This window comes from Dasypus novemcinctus, chromosome 14 (genome assembly GCF_030445035.2).
Source record: "Dasypus novemcinctus isolate mDasNov1 chromosome 14, mDasNov1.1.hap2, whole genome shotgun sequence".
NCBI lineage: Eukaryota > Metazoa > Chordata > Mammalia > Cingulata > Dasypodidae > Dasypus > Dasypus novemcinctus.
Genome location: NC_080686.1, coordinates 83,154,527 through 83,174,871, shown reverse-complemented (window position 1 = coordinate 83,174,871; position 20,345 = coordinate 83,154,527). Strand labels below are relative to the sequence as shown.

Genomic DNA, 20,345 nt, shown 5'->3' with positions numbered 1-20,345 from the left:
TAGTGAGTAGCAACTGGTTTATAAATGGGATTGTGACTGAAAAATGTAGTCTCGGGAAGTAAACATAAATAGAAAGAAAGCTAAAGAATAATCTAGGAACTGAATAACAGTGAACCCAGAGGCTGTTGAGAGTTGTGGTTAAGGGTACAAGTGCAAGAGAGTTCTTCTGTGAGCTAGAGCAGATGTACATCACTGTTGCAGGGTGATGGAAATATCGAGAAACTTGGGAAATCTACCATTGGTGTGACCTATAGAGTGTGGTTAACAGCAATACATAATATTCTTGCATCAATGCCAAGCTGTACTGTGTTGATAAAGAGGATGTATGGAAAAAGTGTGCCAAATGTATGGTATGGACCATGATTGGTGGTAATAGTCTGATGATATTGTCTCATAATCTGTAAAAAATGTTCCACCAGGGTGTGGAGTTGTATGGGAAATCTACACATCTGTATGATTGTTTTGCAAGTTCACAATATCTGCAACAACAAAAAATATATATATAAATAGTATGGTTTGGGGGAAAAATGCACCAAATGTAAGATAAGAGCTAAAGTTGATAGTAATATTTTGATGATGCTCTTGCATAGTTTGTAACAAATGTTTCACAGCAATGCAAAGAGTTGGTGGAGGGGTGATGCAGGAGACCCCTGTGTGATGTTATGTATGCATGTTTTGTAAGTTCACAATCTTTACTATATACTTATTGTTTATGTGTGTTCATGTATGAATGATATACTTCAATAAAAAAATAAATTGAATTTCTGTGTATCAGAAACAAATGAACAGAAAATGAATAATTAAAAATGGATGTAGAGTGAAAACAAGACAGCCTTAAGGCACAATTACAAAATAGAGGAATAGAAAATTGTACAGATTACTCTCTTCACCAAAAACAATGAATAAGGAGGAAAAAGAGATTAAGATTATCTAGTTTATGACTCTGGAACTTGATTGAACACTTAAAACAACAGTAGTGACAAAGGAGGGGAGAGGCTACTGAACTTTCAAGTTTTTGTAAGTAAGGGCATCCAACAAGTCAGCAACCATGACCCCATTCCTCAGCTCCATGGTGGCAGTTGCAAAAAAAGAAGTCTCAATTTTGGTGGGGTCAGGTCCAGCAGAGAAAACTTTGTCTTCCAAAAAGCTGGGGTTGCATGTCAAAGTTAGCCAGCCAGATCCCACTCCTGATGATTTAGTTGAAAAGGGAGAGTGCCTTGAGACCATTTTTGTCATTCCAGTGGCTATGTCTGTGCTTCCCTCCTGAAGCCTCCAAGTGGGCTTTCTAGGTTTATTCTTAGGAACTGGCACAATGCTGATTCTTTTTTTTTTTTTTTTTTAAAGATTTATTTATTTATTTATCTCCCTCCCCCCCCCGCCCCAGTTTTCTGTTCTTTGTGTCTGTTTGCTGCATGTTCTTCTTTGTCCGCTTCCGTTGTTGTCAGCGGCACAGGAATCTGTGTTTCTTTTTGTTGTGTCATCTTGTGTCAGCTCTCTGTGTGTGCAGTGCCATTCCTGGGCAGGCTGCACTTTTTTCACACTGGGCGACTATCCTTACAGGGCACACTCCTTGCGCGTGGGGCTCCCCTACGTGGACACCCCTGCGTGGTGCGGCACTCTTTGCGCACATCAGCACTGCGCATGGGCCAGCTTCACATGGGTCAAGGAGGCCCGGGGTTTGAACCGCGGACCTCCCATGTGGTAGACGGACGCCCTAACCACTGGGCCAAGTCTGCTTCCCTGATTCTTGATTCATAGGAAATTATGCTTTCAATGTGGCTGTAGATGGTATTTGCAATTTGTAATTTTCTCATGTAGCCACCGCTCAGCCACCTTTTGCTCCAGGGTATTGCAGAGGGACTGCAGACAAGAGAGAAGAGCCGGTGGGCAGCTGCCACCTGACACCTAGTTCTTCCAGTCCTACATTCGCCCCAGTCTGGCCAGGATGGGGAGCCAGAGTCATGGAGTGCCAACGCAGATACCATAAAGAGGCAGGCGCTCTGCATTCTGTGCCCTGGAGGCTGTTCCAGCACAGCTTTGGCTTTGGCCAGGCTGGATCTTCCCTCTCTCCTACTGCCCTTGGCCTGGGCCACCAGACCCTCCCTCTGTCCCTCCACCAGGAGACCCCTTCTTCAATTTCTTTTAGCAATGCATTGTAGCTTTCAGAATACAAGTACTTTTAATCCTTGGTTAATTTTATTCCTAAATATTTGATTCTTTTAGTCACTATGGTAAATGGAACTTTTTCCTGACTTCCTCTTCGGATTGTGCATTACTAGTGTAAAGAAACAATATTGGATTTTGCTTATTAATCTTGTATTTTGCCACTCTGATGAAATTGTTTATTAGCTCTAGCATCTTTATTGTAGATTTTTTGAGACTTTCTAGGTATGGGATCATATAACCTGCAAACACAAAAGTTTTATTTCTTCCTGTCCAATTTGGATGCCTTTGTTTGCCTAACTGCTCTAGTTAGAACTTCTAACACTATATTAAAGAACAGTGGTGACAGTGGGCAAATTTGTCTTATTCCTGATCTCAACAGGAAAGTGTTCAGTCTTTCAACATTGAGTGCAAATGTTGGCTGTGGGATTTTCATATATGGTGTTTATCTGGTTGAGGAAGTTCCTTCAATTCCTATCTTTTGTAGTATTTTTATCAAGAAAGGATGCTGTATTTTGTCAAATGCCTATTTTGCATCAGTTGATAGGATCATGAGGCTTTTCTTCTTTTATTTATTAATGTGGCATATTATGCAGATTGAGTTTCTTGTGTTGAATCACTCTTGCATCCCTGGTATAAAATCCACCTGATCATGATGAATAATTCTTTTAATGTGTTGTTGGATTCTTATAGCAAGTATTTTGTTGAGGATTTTGCATCTGTATTCATTAGGGAAATGGGTCTGTAATTTTCTTTTTTCATAATATCTTTATCTGGCTTTGGTATTAGGGTATTGGCTTCATAGAATGAGTTTGGTAGTGTTCCTTCTTGCTTAATTTTTTGGAAGCATTTGAGTAAGATTGGTCTTAAATCTTTGAATGCTTGGTGGAACTCACCTATGAAACTGGTCCTGGGCTTTTCATTTTGGAGAGTTGTTAGATGACTGTTTCAATCTCTTTACTTGTGATTGGTTTGTTGAGGTCTTCTATTTCTTCTACGGTCAGTGTAGGTTGTTCTTAGGTTCCTAGGAATTTTTCCATTTCACCTACATTGTCTAATTTTTGGTGTACAGTTGTTCATAGTATCCACTTATGATCCCTTATTTCTGTGGGGTCAGTAGTAATGTCCCTATTTTCATTTTTTATTATATTTATTTGTGCTTTCTCCTGTTTATTCTTTTTCAGTCTAGGGTTTGTTGAGTTTGTTCAGCTTCTCAAAGAACCAACTTAGGTTTTGTTAATTCCATTGTTTTTTTGTTGTTCTCAATTTCATTTATTTCTGCTCTGATCTTTGTTATTTAATTCCTTCTGCTTGTTTTGGGAATAGTTCACTGTTCTGTTTTTAGTTCCCCCAGGTGTGGAGTTAGGTCATTGATTTTAGCTCTTTCTTCTTTTTTGATGTAAGATTTGAAGGCTATACAATTTTCCTCTCCACATTGCCTTCATTGCATCCCATAGGTTCTGATATTTTGTGTTCTCATTTTCATTCACCTATTTTATTATTTATTAATTAGTATTTATTGAGTTCTCTGGTAATTTCATCTTTGACCCACTGATTATAAGGGTGTGTTGTTTAATCTCCATATATTTGTGAATTTTCCCTTTTCCTGCCTGTTGTTGATTTCCAGCTTTATTCCATTATGATCAGAAAAAGTGCTTTGTATAATTTCAATCATGTTGAATCTATTGGAATCTGTTTTGTTATCCAACACATGGTCTATCCTGGAGAAAGATCCATGAGCACATGAGAAGTATGTATAATCTTTTTTTTTAAAGATTTATTTAAAAAATTTATTTCTCTCCCCTTCCCCCTACCCCAGGTATCTGTTCTCTGTGTCCATTTGCTGTGTGTTCTGTGTCTGCTTCTATTCTTGTCAGCAGCACCAGGAATCTGTGTCTCTTTTTGTTGCATCATCTTGCTGCATCAGCTCTCCATGTGTGTAGTGCCACTCCTGGGCAGGCTGAACTTTCTTTTGCACTGGGCAGCTCTCCTTACGGGGCGCACTCCTTGCACGTGGGGCTCCCCTATGTGGCAGACACCCTGCATGGCACAGCACTCCTTGTGTGCATCAGCACTCCTTGTGTGCATCAGCACTGCATGTGCACCAGTTCCAAATGGGTCAAGGAGGCCCTGGGTTTGAATCACAGACCTCGCATGTGGTAGGCGGATGCTCTAACCATTGAGCCAAGTCTGCTTCCTGTAATCTTCTGTTTTGGGATGCAGTGTTCTGTATATGTCTATTAGATTTAGTCCATTTATCATATTATTCAATCTGTTTCTTTATTGATCCTCTGCCCAGATGTTCTATGCAATGCTGAGAATGGTGTATTGAAGTCTCCAACTATTATTGTAGTGACATCTATATCTCCCTTCAGTTTTGCCAGTGTTTGCCTCATGTAATTTGCGGCACCTTGACTAGGTTCATATACATTTTTAAAAATATTTATTTTATTTAATTTATTCCCTCCCCTTGCCACCTGCACGCACTGTCTGCTCTCTTGTCTATTTGCTGTGCATTCTACTGTGTCTGTTTGTCTTCTCTTCTTATCTTCCCTTTGGGAGGCACCAGCAACTGATCCTGGGACCTCCAATATTGGAGAGAGGCATTCAATCACTTGAGCCACCTCAGCTCCCTGGTTTGTTGTGTCTCTCATTGTCTTTCCTCTTTGTCTCTTTTTTGTTGCATCATCTTGTTGTGTCAGCTAACCTTTACCAGGAGGCCCTGGGAACCAAACCTGGGAATCCCCATATGTTAGACAGGAGCCCAATCTCTTGAGCCACATCCATTTCCCCATATATATTTAAGATTGTTATTTCTTCTGGTGAACTGTCCCTTTTACTAATATATAATGTCCTCCCTTGTCTCTAAGAACAGTTTTGTTTTAAAGTCTATTTCATTCAAGCTTTTTCTTTTTCTTTTTTTTTTTTTGTTACTGCATGCCTGGAATATTTTTTTCTAGCCTTTCACTTTCAGTCTATTGGTATTCTTAGGTCTAATGTGAGTCTCTTGTAGACAGCATATAGATGGCTCATGTTTTCTTATCTATTCCTCCAGTCTATGTCTTTTGATTGGGGAGTTTAATCTTTTTTTTTGAAGAAAAGATGGAATTTAATCATTATTTACAGGACACACTGTAAGATATGAACTTCCACATAGAAATAAGAAACACATTGAAGAGAGGCTTCATACAGTATATACAGTTTGGAACTGTTCAAGTATAGTATTGTTGTAAAAAGTGCTACATAAAAAATCACATTTAAAAAAGAGCAATTAGTAGAGAAACAGCAAGACAAACTTATACCAAACATAGTACATAAACAACTTTATACCTCAGCCGTACAATCTAAAAGTTAAACGTCCCAGGAGTACCATCCTTAACTTGGAAGGTATAGCTTTCAGAGGTAGTTTCTGGCACAACATTTTGGTCATCTTCTTCCTTTACAGAGAAATACTTCTCAATCAAGCTTAATGAAGCCTTGTAAACAGACTCATTTTCATGGTTTTGTAGAGCTTCAATTTTGTCCAAGCCTCCACGTTCTTCAATCATTATACTAAGTTTCTCAGTTTCACCTAGTTTCTCAGCAGCCTGAAAGATATTTGAAATGGCATCCAGAATAACCAGAATAATTTTGGATCCTTTGCAGTTAAAAGGTTCATCAATGGTTCTATTATGCCACAATGGGCAAGGTATACAATCTGTTCAACCACTTGTTCCACCACTTGTTCCACCACTTGTATAGTTGGTCACAGCCCATACAGCTTCCTTTTGTGTCTTAAACTCTGCCAGAGAAAGAACGCTAACAAGGAAAGGGACCAATCCATGATTCACTACTTGCTGTATCTGGTCCTGATGGCCACCTGTGATGTTTGACATTGTCCAGGTAGCTTTCTTCTGAATATTACTTTTGGAGTTAGTTAGCAGGCTGGGAAATACAGTAAGTGCTCCTGCATCTATTACAACCTGAGTCTGTTCATCTGTCCCAGTGACAATATTCCCTATGGCTCTTAGTGCAGAAGTCATAATTGGCAATTGAGTAGCCCTGAGGAGCTTCAAAAGCCGAGGCACAACTCCAGTTTTCACAACCATTTCAATCCATTCACTTGGATCATCAGTAAGATAGGAAATGGCCCAGCATATATCTGTTAATACGTCTGGATCATCATGATGCAGGAGATGAACTAGAGTAGGAAGAATTTGCTCAACAGCATTTAAAGGGGGTGCAGGATTCTTGTTTCAACAAAGGCTTGAAAGTGTCCAGGTAAGATTATATACCTCCAGTGTATTTTTAAATTACATTTATATGCTAAAGATGACATATCAGGAACTGCAAGCAGAGCCAACAGAGGATCAACTGCACCATATTTGATAACCAAGTCTCAGAAAGATGAGCCATCACCTGCAATGTTTCCTAGAGCCCAGACAGCTTGTTCACTGATGTGAGCATGGGGAGATGCTGGGATAGCACCTCCTTCTACCACAGCTTTGGTCTGTTCTGATGTCCCAGAAGCAATGTTAGTGAGTGCCCAAGAAGATTCAAACCCAATGGGAGTACAATCAGTTCTGCCCTAGAAGGACACAAATTTTGGAATCAAATCAGCCTGGATTATGTTATCTATAGGGAGCTGTTTCTCCCTAGAAAGCAGTTTCCTAGCAGCTTGAGTAGCTTGGAGCTGGCTTTCCAAATTGTTGCTATTTATGCCTTTGACAATGTCATCAACAGACCAATTTACAGTGCCCTGGTTGTTATGGTTTTCCTGCAATGGAGAATTATCATCATCAGGAAAAGAGCTGACATTTCTCCTTTTCAGCATCTGGTCATCCTTCTTAGCTTTCTGCAGCTCCACATTAACTTCTATACACCACCGCCTCATTTCTGTACTGTCTTTCCCCTTTTTCTTGAATCTGTTAAGGCAGGCAGCTGGTGAATTAGCATTCTCATTGGTGGACATGGTTGTGAGACAAAGGGAGAAAGCTGTAGAGTGGGGTCAGGCTTCCACAAGAGGTGGTGCAGGGCTCACAGGCTGTGGATCAACTGCCCTGAAAATTGTCCACCATGGCTCAGGCCGAAGACTGTGTGTCGGGGAGTTTAATCATTAAAGTTCAATATTATTACTGTGAAGGCAGTACTTAATGTCATCCATTTTGCTCTTTGGGTTTTATCTGTCATATTTTATTTTCACCACTCTTTTTACACTTTAAGTTACTTTGCCGATAGAATCTTCATTTCTAGACTCTGCTCCAAGCTTCTTTCTCCTGTCTTTTCTTTTCAGGCTGTAGCACTCCCTTTAGTATTTACTGCAAAGCTGGTCTCTTGGTTATGAACTCTCTCAGTTTCTGTTTAACTGTGAATATTTTAAGTTCACTTTCATTTTTGAAAGACAGTCTTGGCAGATATAAGATTCTTGGCTGGCAGTTTTTCTCTAACAGCATCTTATATTATCATATCACTGCCTTCTTGACTCCATGGATTCTGATGAGAATTCATTGCCAGATATTATTGACTATAACTTTTATGTGATGCATCACTTTTCTCTTGCTGCTCTCAGGATTCTCTCTTTGTCTTTGGCATTTGACATTTTGATTAGTATGTGTCTCAGAGTAGGTCTATTTGTATTTATTTGGATGGGAGTGTTGGGCTTCTTGGACAGATATATCTATGTCCTTCAATAGTGAAATTGGGATATTTTCTACCATTATTTCTTCAGATTTTTCTTCTGCCCTTTTCCTCTTTTCTCCTTCTGGGACACCCATGACACACATATTACATGGTTCTTCCTGTCATTTAGTTCCTTGAGACCCTGTTCAATTTTTTTTTCCATTCTTTTCTTTATCTGTTCTTTTGTTTGTTTACTTTCAGGGGTCATTTCTTCATGCTTACTGATCCTTTCATATTCCTCTTCAAATCAGTTGTTATATACCTCCAGTGTATTTTTAAATTACATTTATTGTGACTTTCATCCCCATAAGATCTGCTGTTTTTCCATGTATGCTTTCAAATTCTTCTTTGTGCTCACCTAGTGTCTTCTTGACATATTTAATCTCTTTAGCCATCTCATTAAATTTATTAAGGAGATTTGTTTGAACATCTGTGATTAGTTGTCACAACTCCTTCCTGTCATTTGGAGGCTTGCCTTGTTCCTTTGACTGGGCCATATTTTCCTTTTTTTTTTTGGAATTTTTTTGTTGGTGCTTTACCATATGGCTTACTAGACATATTTATTCTGGGTGCACTTTCTCTCTTTAGTTTAGGGCTGTCTTTCCCTTTCTCCCTTGCTCATTGTATAATAGGAACCAAGGATGTAGTTGGTACTGTAATCTGTGGAGGCTGACATTGCCTGAATTACCCTAGGAACTGCTGAAGCTTCCCCCACCCTTCTCCTCTGGCAGGGATAGGGACAGAGCCACAGCCATGTGCAGTAATCCAAGCCATACAGGCCAAGACCTTCTGTAATTGCCTGGAAAGACTGATGAAGTTTCATGCCACTTCTCCTGCCTCGCTTGGGGATGGAGCTGCAGATGTGGGCAGCAAGCTAAGCTGTGTGGATCAGAACTGACCTCAGTTGCTCAAGTAGACTGATGTAACTCCAGTCCTCCCACTCCTGCCAGAGGTGGGGATAGACACTCCAGAGTCCCGATATCTAGTCTGTGAAAGCACCTGTAGTTGCTGTGATAGGCTGATTGAATACTATCCCTTCTTCCCTTTAAGGGATAGGAATGGAACCACAGGCACCAAACCAACCAGTCTGTGTAGACCAAAAGCATCTGTAGTTGCCCAGAGAGGCTGAGGAAACACAGTTCCCTTCCTAACCTATTGGGGAATGTGGATGGAGCCACAGGCGCCCAACAGTCCAGTCCATGCAAGCTAAAAGTGCCTGCAGTTGTCCAGAGAGCCTAAGGAAACACCAGCCCCTTCCTATCTTATTGGGGGACAGCGATGGAACCCCAGGTGTCTGACTATCCAGTCTGTGCTAGCTGAAAGTGCCTGCAGTTGCCTGGAAAGGCTGGTGCAGGTCTCTTCAGTTTCTTCCCTGCTGGAGGTGGGGTTGGAACCTAGGCTAGGCTATAATCCAATCTGGGGAGAAAGAAACTGCTTCCTGTTATCACTGTGAATTTCAATGAGTCCTGCTTCCCCTCATGCTAGAGGTGGAGTTAAAATTGTGGCTATGGCCTGTTTCTGAATTGGACAGGTTCAGACTTCAGCTGTTCTTAGAATTATACCTTAGCCAGCCGAATTTACTAATCAGTAGCTGAAGTCAGTGCCCAACCATCTCTTCTTCCCCCATTTTTGGGAAACAGAGCTCCAACTCCAGTTACAGAATAGCTCCTGAGGCAGCTTGCACCACCAGTGGAGGATGGGTACTGGCCTCTATGGCTTAGAGTGCTCTATTTATGAATCTTCATTGCAGATGGGCAGTTGTCTCCTTCTACTTTTTCAAGGATGTTGAAGGATGCTCTTTTGGTTTCCTTGGCCTCCCAAACAGGTTCTTTAGATAGCTCTAGTAATTACTAACTACTCTGTAGGATGATTCAACTCTTGGAGCTCCTTACTCTATTGCCATCTTGCCCATCTTTCTAATAATTTTTAAAAAAAGAGTGTTTGATGAAGGGAGTAAGATGGTCTGATTCACACTTTAGATAATTCTTATAGGAAAAGAAAATGAGATGTAGATCAACTTATTTGAATCAGGTACTGTAAAAGATGATGGAAACCCCAAAGTGGGCAGTAAAAGTAGTTAAGAAGAGACTTCAGGAGAAGAACCGCTCATATAGAAATGAGAGTTTTTGATTAGGGATTGATTGGATTGGGAAATTCAACATAATTTATTCAACAAATACTTTTAACATCCATTTTGTATCAGATTCTATGCACAAAAATTGGGGTACAAAGATGAAAACCTTTCATCACTGATTTCAAGGAAACATGCGCACTAATAAATCCAAGAAATAAAAAATAAATATTAGTATGGAAATATATCATAGGGCAATTAAATCATAAAGAAGAAACTTTTAAATATGTCTAGGTGAATAAAGATATGCATCATGAGGAGGTATTTGACTTGACACTGAAGGAATTAACAAAGGGTTGTTTGGGAATGAAAGCAGAGCATTCATTGTCCAGGATCATGTCTTATTCATCTTAATTTTCCCAGAGTCCATCATGGTGTCCAGAACCTAGAAAGTCCAGAAAGGCAGGTGGCCTAGCAGGAGATGGCTATAAAAGGAGGTGAAAGTAAGGTGATGAAGCAATGAAGAAAAGGAAGGAAATGATGATGGCTCAGTGGTCAAACATAAAGACTACTTTTATGTCTTCAACATTCTGAATGGTGCTGTACTAGCTTGAAAGAGTTGATTCTGCCTTTAAAATCTGCAAACCTGCAATTAAGAGAGTTTAACCATCAGGAGAATCTGACTTAATAAACAGAATTACAAATTTCTATTCTGATTACATTCAGAAACTTTGAAAGATTTGGTTATATTTTGGTCTCTAAGGGACATGCCACAGGATTTAAAGGAGTCAGAAGTCTTGATATTTTCTGGAATCTCTTTGCTCATCTTTAATTGAAGGGATATTTACTTTTAAACTTAGTTTTCAGGTCAACTCAATTTTGCTCCTCTGTGACACATAGTCTCATTTCATCTTGGCAGATTGGTTTCATTAGAAATAGTCCATGGGGGGTTGGAGTGGGTAATGTTAACAAAATACTGCTTCTAAATTAGGCAAAGTTTGATGAAAGATTTGGATGTACTTGGTGGGTTGCTGTTCCAATTTCAGACATTTTGCTGGCATTCCTGGAGAGCCTGCCAAATGCAGGGGATGACAGCTAAATGGGCTTTTCATACTCTGAATGTGCAAGTAGAGTTTTAGCCTTGTGACTCTTAAAAGCTTTTAAGAGACCTAATGATGGAGTGGCCTTGAACTACTCTGAGAAATGTTATTTCAAATGAGTAACTGCCAATTCTAAATTCGTTGGTTAAAATGTGAGAGATGAACTAATTCAATTTAATCCAATTTTCTATGCAATATTACATGTATTATCTCATTTTATCTCCATAGAAATCCTGAGATGTAGTCAAGAATGGCATTGCTTTTTCCATTTTTCAGATGAAGACTAGGTTTAAGGACAGTAATTTGATTGTCTATAGTTGGGCAGATAATTAAATATTTTATGAGGTCTGGGAATCCAGTTGGTATACTCCTTGCAATTTAGTGCTTATTATACTTAACCATGAGGTCTTACTTGGTAAAAAAAAAAATTACTTATGATCATTGAATGAATGACAATTCAGTCTATGGAGCAGATAATGTCCATATCACAGATTTAGAGAAACAGACATAATGAAGCTAGAAAATGTGTTAAAGACAATGGCTTTGTCCTTTAAGGCATGAACTTTGGCACACCTTCCTGTCAAATCAATGGTAGCCTTACTGATTCAATAGTGCAAATATGTGCCATCTGAGCATACCTATACAAAGAATTCCTCCCAAGATGTACAGAGGGCTCCATAAAGAACAAGGGGTCACTGTAATGATAACTTTTATGGTTTGAAGGTCTATGTAACTAATATGATCTGACTTGTCAGCCTAATGGTACAAATAAAGCACCATCATTACTTTTCATGATAGTCAAATTAATTGCAATCCCAAGCTGCTTGAGGAGACTGTCACTGTTGGTCCAGCATACTGCTTATGTCATGGCGATTCTTCAAGAGAGGGTGACCTCACTCCCTTATTGTTAAATGGGGCCAAAGGTGGTCCATGGGTGACTTTCCAGTGTTATTAGCTCTCTGGTCCATTCTTATATGCAAATACATTATTCCTAAAGCGTCCACAAGTGCCAGGAGGAACTTCAACATCAGCCACAGTCTCTGCTGGAATCAGTTCTCCTCCCATGAGCAGTAGACCTTGGCTTTGAATCCAGGTTTTCTGTCCAGGCTCTTTCTTTTTTCATTGTTGAGTCCCACTTTGAAGGCCTTTGGTAACTTTAGTTGTAATCACTTTAATCCATTAAGGAGGGTATAATAAAGAATATCAGAATGGAAGCTGTTGAAGCCTCTATATTGTAGAGCTCTAAAAGTTCCTTAACCTCTATGCAAACTTTCTCATCTAATCACAGCAACTTCTTTAGCACAATAAAGAGTATCAAGAGGGGAAGCTTTTGGCAAATGATGGCAATTAATTTCCATTTGCCTTTCCTTTACACATCTAAGAGAGGAAGTATAAATAATTCTTCCTGGAATCAAGAAGTCAAGAAGATTGTCCTCAACATCTTTTACATAACAAAACCAAGAAAGATTAGTGAGTTGCCTTTCAGACAACTTGCTGTACCAAGTGTTCTAAAGTACTAAAAAAGTTGAAACCCTTAATGTGACAAAAATGTTTGGATAAGCCTTCTATATGGAACATATGTTTGTCCGGGCATTTCAATACTGAATATAAATACATCTCTGACAGACCTGGAGCAGTTGAAGCCTGCTGCTAATGTTTCCACTATACGAGAAAAAGAAGGTCCTCATGCTTTCTGTTTGTCTGGTTATGGTAGCCAAGATTGAATGGGGGAGTACAGGAAATTCTAAAAATGGGGAAGGGGACATAATCTTTTCAACTCTCAAATAAACCTAAAAACAGCAAAAACAAAACAAAACAAACACCAAAAAACCAACAACAAAACTGAATGTAAATAAAGAAGATGTCTAAAAATTTATATAGTAAAAATGGATTTTTCAGCATCAACTGTAATTTGATGTATTGTCATAGAAAGGGCACAGGGCATAAGGAAAGTGACGGAGTTCTGAATCCAAGAAGGATAAGATGCTTTGTCTTTCTCCAACTAATCTCTTGCTAGTACAACCCTTACCTGGACCCAACCTGAAGCTAGTAGATTAAGATTCACCTAGTTAATGTGTACATGTAGGTCAGCCTTCTAGGGTCAAGAGCACGTTAGAATAGAATGAAGTGTAGATTAAGATGGGCAAATGCAGATGATCCAGCACAGGGTAGTTACTTCTAATGGCGCTAGATAACTTAAAAATGATTGACTAACTCAAATTCCCAACATTCTTGGCTCAAGGAACAACCTGAAATAATAGGCATTCTAAGGCTATGAAAAAAGATTATCTTATCTCTTTGAACCTTAGGGATTCTGTGATTTGCCAAATTAAAATGTCAGTTGAATTCAAAGTCTCAGGACACTTCCCCTGATGTTGAGACCACATGGATTGGAATGGAAATACATCTAACCTGACAACCCCACTGATTCCTTTTTTTAAAAAATTTATTCTGCCCCCCGTTGTCTGTTCTTGGTGTTCATTTGCTGTGTGTTCTTCTGTGACCTCTTCTGTCCTTATCAGCGGCATCAGAAATCTGTGTTTCTTTTTGTTGTGTCATCTTGTTGCTCTCTGTGTGTGCGGCACCATTCCTGGGCAGGCTGAACTTTCTTTCATGTTGGGCGGCTCTCCTTATGGGGCACACTCCTTGCACGTGGGGCTCCCCTACATGGGGGACACCCCTGCTTGGCACGGCACTCCCTCTGCACATCAGCACTGTGCATGGCCAGCTCCACATAGGTCAAGGAGGCCTGGGGTTTGAACTGCGAACCTCCCATGTCGTAGACGGATGCCCTATCCACTGGGCCAAGTCCGTTCCCAACCCCCCCCACCCCCGCCCCTGATTCCTGATATCCACCTGAAACAGCTCCTTCTCCCTTATCTAATAACTAGTTGCAACTTTGCTGGAAGATCCTGTAACTCCCTTGTCTGAGAGAATTATTCTACAAGACAGAGACAATTCATCCTTTGTCCCACTCCCAACAGCTTCATTGACCTAGTTCTAAGTTTGTACCTGAAATGCCTGAGAGGGGGCATTTAAAAAATTAAATCTGAAGGAAGAAACCTTATACCCCCAAAATATTACAAGACTTTACCAATTCATGGACAAAAATCAAAGGAATACATGCAGGAATAGATTTTGGGGGTATTGGATTAAGGATGGAAGAGCTAAATTGATTTCAAATTGAATTCATTGATGTAGGTCCATTTTTTAATGTTCAATGTACAAAGTTTAACAGTTGGGAGTGGCTTTAATTGTTGGTTTGCTTGGTTGACTGAAATTTAGGCCTACATGAAAAAGATGCCAGATTCTTTAGTAAAATGAAGGAATCCAAATACTTTCAGAGATAGAAACATTGAAGTGGATTAATCATGTGTGACTCACCTACCCATTGCCTTACCACATTCTCCAAAAGGGCTCAGAAGACATTTCCCTAAGGCCTTGAGAAATATATTAACAAGAAGAGTGCCAGTATCTTTAAAAACTTGCTCTTCACTCATTTGGAATATACACCTAAAAAAGGCAGTGATTTCATGTTCACCAATGATTTTCCAGTGTCATGTATGCAGTGAGTGCTAAATAAATATATTTGTTGACTGGATAAGTGACTCAGAAGCTCCAATAGGACTCAAAGTGTATGAGACAAGTTGAGATATTCTATGTAGTCTGTGATATCATAGACATTGATATAGTGGAGGCTATAGGATTTTGAAACGAGAGTATGCCCTCTCCAGCAACTGTTGAGAAAAGCCCTTGGTTTGTCTATAAGCTTTAGTAGGAGATACCAGGTGACAAGTAATCTGAGCTGGTTGTTGTCTGATACATTAAACTATAAATTTGGGAGTAAACAAGAGTAAATCAGGGAAGTGGACTTGGCCCAGTGGTTAGGGCGTCCGTCTACCACATGGGAAGTTCGTGGTTCAAACCCCGGGCTTCCTTGACCCATGTGGAACTGGCCCATGCGCAGTGCTGATGTGTGCAAGGAGTGCTGTGCCAAGCAGGGGTGTCCCCTGCATAGGGGAGCCCCACGCACAAGGAGTACGCTACATAAGGAGAGCTGACCAGCACGAAGGAAAGTGCAGCCTCTTAAGGAAAGCCGCCCAGCATGAAGGAAAGTGCAGCCTGCCTAAGAATGGTGCCGAACACACGGAGAGCTGACACAACAAGATGACACAACAAAAAGAAACACAGATTCCCATGCCGCTGACAACAACAGAAGCAGACAAAGAAGAAGATGCAGCAAATAGACACAGAGAACAGACAACTGGGGCTGGGGGCGCGGGGGAGATAAGTAAATAAATAAATCTTTAAAAAAAAACAAGAGTAAATCACTCTCGAATAAGATTGCATATAAGACCAGATCCATGTAGGTCCTGAAGACACAAGAAATTGCATGAGAAGATTGCTAATGCTTTAGTGTTATACCTTTCCTAAACTAACACTTATGGTTACTCAGGGAGTTATCCACGAGGAGGAAATATTGAGCCTGGAGCATTCTGAATGATAGCATGATAGACTGTCACCATTCCACTATAGAGAACTAATGATAAGCAGACACTGGCTGTGTTACAGTTTCAATCAGTGTGGCCCTGAAGGACTGTGGGAAAGGGAAATCCTCTAAGAGAACAGATCAGTGTATCTCATTATCTGCTACCAAGGTTACCTCACTAATTCACAATTTATGACTAATGATTTGGCCACATGGCCAGGGGCTTGGAAATGGTAGGATTGGATGATTGGTGACAATTGTAATAAAAGTTAATCATGCTAAGCCATTACTATTTTCCAGAAATGTTCTAGGCACTTGACATATTCTGGATTTCCTTAATATTAAGGACACAGTTTTTCACAATTAAACATCTCTGGAAATCACAATACACTTAAAACTAATGCAATTGATGGCATATCAGAGTTTAATTGGAAACTTGTTTTCTTTCTTAAGGGAACATCAGAGTGATGTTGCCAGGGTGTGGATATAGCTCAAGTGATTGAGGACTTGCTTCCCATACACAAGGCCCCAGGTTCAATCCTGGTACCTCCTAACAACAAAATGAACAAACAAACAAATGAAAATATCAACTCAGGGAAGCCAGTGTAGCTCAGTGGTTGAGAACTGGTTTTCCACATAGAGGTCCCAGGTTCAATCTCCAGCCCCAGTTCCTCAAAAAAAAAAGTGATGTTGCCCCTTATAATTGTAGGTAATATTATTATTCTCATTTTACAGATAAGCAAACTGAGGCACAGAAAATTAAGTAACTTGTCCAAAAGTCACATTGCTAGTATATGATAGAGCAAGGAGTCAAACCAGGCAGTTTGGCTTCAAAGGGAAAATTTAGGAAAGAAATACATTACCCCTGTCTCAAAATTGATATAATATATCTAGTAAGAGTTGAATGTCTTCTTTCTATGGATATGGCTTTTGAAAATTCAGGATTTAAGATATTAGAGAGCCTCCGTCCTAATCCATCCTGATGTTTATTGACACATGAGGCTATGATGCCAGGAATGGATGCCACACAGGGCCTTTACAATGCGATCTGTCATTGAGCTGACCACCACTACTAATTATCAAATTTGCCAGCATCTGTGATCATCTTGAGCCTTTGATGACAGGTTGATTAATTTGGACTTTTTTCGTAAGAAAGCATGTCTTATTCTCACTGGATTGTGCCACAGTTACCATTTGTGAACCTACTGAATGCTTTACATGATGTCATGATATATTCAACAATATTGCTTCTGATCAAGAAATCCAATTTATCATGATTAATGTGAGGGAATGGACTGATATCCAAAGTGATTCATGAGCTATCTTACCTCCTGGAATTAGCAGTCCTTGTAGAAGTCTGTAGAAGGGAAAAAATACACTCTGAGTTTGGGCTTAGCATCTTGGGAAAAAAAAAGGTTTGATTCATCTCATTTGATAAGTATCCCAATCAGCTGAAATGTTTGTTGACGGCAAAGGTAATATAGAATGGAGCGACAAAGAAGAAGATCTTAAATACTAGCTCTGATGGACACTGTGAAGCACCATCCAGATTACCCTTTATTGAGGCAGTTATTGGCCCAGCTGATGGGAGACTATCTCAGCTTTCTACCCTTATAGATTGGCTCACCTGCAGAGAGCTATCTTACCAAACTTCATGACCTTTTAGGGGTAGTCATATCATTCCAACTTGGGATGACTTCGAATATTCATTTTAGCTCTCAAGGTCCCCAATGGACTGAGCAAATCTGTTAGGCCTGTATTGCAGCTTGACTCCTCCCATTTTCTACTCCTGCTTCCTTTCCCATTCTTCTACAGGTGTTAATCCTAAATAAATAAATACCCTACAAGATAAATTGTCTTTCAGAATCTGCTTCTCAGGGAATCTAACCTGTCACATCAGCAATTTCTCTTATCTCAGTTATAAAAATGAGTAATATCATTAATTCTTATTATAATATATATGTGTATATGCATATATTCTTTCACACCTTTTTTGCTCCCTCATTCCATCCCATTTTTATATGCATGTACATGTAGTGTGTTGGTTTTTTAAATTATTTTTTTATTTTTATTTTTTGTCTTTTTTTTTTTTTTTTAATATTACATTAAAAAAATATGAGGTCCCCATATACCCCCCACCCCCCTCACCCCACTCCTCCCCCCATAGCAACAATCTCCTCCATCATCATGAGACATTTGTTGCATTTGGTGAGTACATCTCTGAGCACTGCTGTACCTCATGGTCAATGGTCCACATCATAGCCCACACTCTCCCACGTTCCATCCAGTGGGCCATAGGAGGACATACAATGTCTGGTAACTGTCCCTGCAGCATCACCCAGGACAACTCCAAGTCCTGAAAACACCTCCACATCTCATCTCTTCCTCCCATTCCTCACACCCAACAGGCACCATGGCCACTTTCTCCACACCAAAGCCACATTTTCTTCGATTACTAATCACAATAGTTCATGAATAGAATATCAGTAAGTCCACTCTAATCCATACTCTATTCCTCCATCCTGTGGAACTTGGAATGGTTGTGTCCACTCCACATCTATATCAAGAGGGGGCTTAGATTCCACAGGGATGCTGGATGCAATCCTCCTGCTTTCAGTTGTAGGCACTCTTGGCTCCATGGTGTGGTGGTTGACCTTCTTCAACTCCATGTTAGCTGAGTGGGGTAAGTCCAATAAGCCAGAGTGTAGGAGCTGAAGTCTGTTGAGGCTCAGGGCCTGGCTATCATATGGTCAGTCCAGAGGTTCAGATCCCCTGGGTATACATTAAACCCCAGCGTCAACTACAGTTCTGGTAAAAGTAACAGGAGAGGCTTGTGAAAAAAGATCACATCTGAGTCCAGCTCCATCACACAGAAACACAAACTCCAAAGAAGGGTCAAAAGACATGGCACTGAACTCCATCTGCCATGACCACAGAACCTGTGGGTCTCTGTTTATTATTATTTTTTTATGTAGTGTATTGTTAGGGATTGACGTTTAGTTTTGTTGAGGTGGCCAAATGTCAGGTGCAAGAATGGGTATCATCCTGAGATCCTGTTACTGGAATGGCTACAGTATCAGATGAAGCTTTGCTTTGTCTCCCATTTTGGAGATGGTGCATTTTTTGGTTGTACTAATGATAGTTTCATTATGTTAGACAGAAGCGATATTTTTGGAAATGTTAATAAAGAAAGAGGATCTGGGAGAATGCTAATCAGACAAAGTGATGACTGTGATGGGCATTAATCATTTGGCTGCCCAGAATCTAAAAATGTCCTTTGTATTTTGGGGAAAATCTTAAGATAAATGGGAAATTACTCTCTCTACAGAAACTGAAGTGAGTGGGCTCTTCTCTCCTGAGCTCTGCTTTCTAATCTCTGGGACATTGTCACGTGATCCATGAGTAGCCAATCAGATTCTCCAGCATCAAATTCTGATTGTCAAAAGGATGCTAGTAGCATAGTCAGTTAAAAATTTTTCATGGAGCCAATAAGAGTCACAAATCCAGGGTCATTACAGCAAAAAATCTGATAGCTGAGGCGTAGTGGTGGCATTCTAGGCAGGCTATTTGGGGCAGGACATTGGCTGGATTTCCCTTGGTGTCTGCTGAGCTTGGTTGTCATATATTATTACCAGCTCTGTTAAGATATCCAGTACTTGTTCAGTCAATCTCTTTTCTGCTTAAGTTAGCCAGTCTCTGTCTCTGTCATTTGCATCCCATACCCTAGGCCACTCATCTGTCCTAGGTTTCTAGACACCCAATGAAGTTGAGGAGGAGTTCCTGCACTTAACATTAGGGCAAATCAGTGCAAGGTAGATGGAGATAGAGAGGAATGGACATTCCTTCACTACTAAACCCCCAGATGAAGTCACTTCCCTGTTCTTTGTCTTGGGAAGCCTGGGTCCTGGCAATGAGGGAAATGACCCACAGGGTAACTCAGCTGAAGATAAGCTGTGGCGACTTACTGTTCTTCTGTGATCCTGACTCTATTCTTTTTAGACTTTATTCCCTATTTCCATCTTTACCTGTGACACCAGGACATTTTGGATTGGCAGCAGCCAATCTCAGATTTTCCCACTGTCTGAAGATGAACTAAATTTATGAGACATTGCTAATGATTAGTTTAGTGGTATCAAAGACTTGGACTGATCAATAAACAAGTGGCCTGGGGCTCTTGATGGCCTTCTTTCCAGTTCTACAGCAGCTATATATCTCGCAGAAATAAAGAAGCTTGTTTGGATCAACCAGGTCAAGAATGACAGAGCCATCAACCTCTTCCCCATCTGTGCAACCCCCTATTTCATTTACTTTGATGCCCTCTCAAAGCTACATGCCAGACAAGTGAGTACCATAGCAATAGCAAGAAAATAGGTTACTTGGAAATCTCAGACCAATTGCCAAGTCAACTACAAGCTGTTACACATTTGTTTAGGACTCTTATGACATTCTTATTGCAACAAGCAAGCAATGAATACCCTCTTATTTAAATGGAAGATGTTAGACAGTATTATGTTTGTTTAGGCAAACCCATAAAAGGGGAAAAGTAACTCACAGAATCTGGAAGGGAGGGAATAGTTTAAATCCTTAGGAATGAGAGACTGAGAAAGGAAATCTGAGCTATAAAGACTGTCCTAGGAACCATGAATAAAGAGAGAAGAGCTTTCCTTGCAGCCTGGAGTGGGGACACTGTTAGCAAAATACCAATATTCCTTTCCAAACAGGAAGGCAGTAGGTAGCTCTTGGTGAAGTGGGCAATCATTCATCAGAGGAATGTAATTATGATCATGGCTTGGATCTCATATATGAATAGACTGTAGTACTAATGCACCAGAAATTGAGAGAATATTTTGTTTCAAGGGAGTTT

General features: G+C 40.1%; 1 pseudogene; it reads right to left on the bottom strand.

The window, feature by feature from the left end:
- Positions 1-5,507: 5,507 nt before the first annotated feature.
- On the bottom strand, positions 5,508-7,114 carry LOC101429223 (importin subunit alpha-1-like; annotated as a pseudogene).
- Between the last annotated feature and the right edge of the window lie 13,231 nt (positions 7,115-20,345).